Genomic DNA, 2,154 nt, shown 5'->3' on the forward strand with positions numbered 1-2,154 from the left:
ACACACGGCCGTGTCTCTACCCGTGTGTTTACTACCATGCATACTAACCTAAAAATTCAAGGTGCAGGGGACACACGGTTGAGCAACACGCCCAAGGGGTAGACTGTGTGTCACATACGGCTTAAATACATGCCCGCGTGTCTACCCGTGTGTACCTTTTGGAGGCTATTTTCCAAGCCAATGGTCACCCTTAATTTCCATACACATTATAAACTTCAATGGTATTTAACATCATCTAAATATGTCCATAACCCACCTTGGTATAGTCGAATGCATGTTAACATCATCTCATTGGTTTAGCACTTGCTAGGCTATCATTTTTGTATTAAGGATTACCACTTCAATAATCTCATTTTATACTTGGCTCATTTCATAACTCATTGCTAATTATGACCTAGCCATCTTTAAGTGATTTGGCTACATTTCACATGTCCATTCATGATATACCATATTTAACCATCACATGAAACATTTAAGCATAACATGCATAATTAGTAGGTTTACAACCTACATTAAAATGAGCCATATCCCACGGCCATATAAAACATGAATAAGTATATCATTCAAGCCCTTACATTGGCTAGCCAAAAGACACATATAACAAAATGACCAAGAATCCTATAAATGCCATTATAACAAAGTAAAAGTTTCTATATACCAAAGCAAGACAAGTTGATAGAGTGATTGATGCTCCAATTGTCTTCCAATCTTCACAAGTCCGCGAACTCTGTAAGACAAGGGAGATGAAAGGGGGTAAGCATTTACATGCTTAGTAAGTTCGGATAATAGGAAAGTAAACTTACCGGTTATTCAACATACAATCATTATAGATATTCTTGGCGACATGCATAGTATAATTTCCCTATCACATACACTCGACCATCAAATTAGTCTCAGGAAAATACATTATAACATTAGTCTTAGATGAGCTCATCAATTCAAGCATTTCTATTCTCATTTCTCATTTTAAACCCGTTGAATTTCTCAGGATCTCGATGGATATCTCATTTACCGTAAAATCATGCAAGTGATCATTTTAAATACACACTCCCATGAACCTCGCTCTTACGGTGGGATTGCCAGTCCAGGCTAAGTCCCCCGTAATATAAACTCACAGAGCAAATGTCGGGATTACCAGTCCAGGCTAAATCCCTTACAACGACATATACTCCTATGAGTTCGGATCTGAATTACCAGTCCAGACTAAATTTAGATCCTAATCAGATTACCCATCTGGGCTAAATCCATTTCAGCACACATATTCTTCGGGAGGCTAGATCACTATAGCATCACCCGTCCGGGCTAGATCCTTTCTACCATTAATTCATTTTCAAGAAATCCATCAAATATCCTTTTTATTCAGCCAAGACATTTCATTGTAACATTAATTTTCATGAATTATCGTATTTTGCACATCAATATTATAATTTATACATGAACTTACATCTTTAATGTATTTAAAATAGTTTACATTCGAGTTATCGAACTTACCTGGTAATTGCTTTGGGTTCGTATTTTTGTTATTCCGAAACCTTTCGTTTTCCACGGTCGACCTCCAGAATTGGTTCCTCGGGGTCCATATTAGTAAAAATAAATTATTAATACCTCATATTGTTCAATTTAGGCCTAAATTTTTCCCCAGGCAAAATGACCATTTTGCCCCTAACCTTTCACATTTTTACAATTTAGTCCCTAGGCTCGTATAATGAAATACATGAAATTTTTAGGTTATCCAAGCCTACCCGAATATTTTTCTTGCTTATAGTAGCCCACATTTTCTTTCATTTCACATTTTTCTACCCATTTTCACAACTTCTACAAAATGGTCCCTTAAGCCATTTCCATGAAAAACTACTTAGTAAAAGTTGTTTACCATCCTCTAAACTCTCATATCCCTCTACAAATCATAAAAAAAAGCATCTTATGCATGGGTAAATTTCTAAACATGAACCCTAGCTTGAAATATGGGTAGAAATAGAAAGAGCATGTTACGAGGATCTTAAAAATATGAAGAACGCTAAAAACGGGGCTAGGGAGCACTTACTATAGAGCTTGAAAATGTTGAAAACCCTAGCTATGGAGATCCTTCAATTTTCGGCAGCATGGAGAAGAAAAATGGCTGATTTTTGCTTTCATTTTCCCTTTTTGTTTAGT

The sequence above is a fragment of the Gossypium hirsutum genome, chromosome A06 (genome assembly GCF_007990345.1).
Source record: "Gossypium hirsutum isolate 1008001.06 chromosome A06, Gossypium_hirsutum_v2.1, whole genome shotgun sequence".
Lineage (NCBI taxonomy): Eukaryota > Viridiplantae > Streptophyta > Magnoliopsida > Malvales > Malvaceae > Gossypium > Gossypium hirsutum.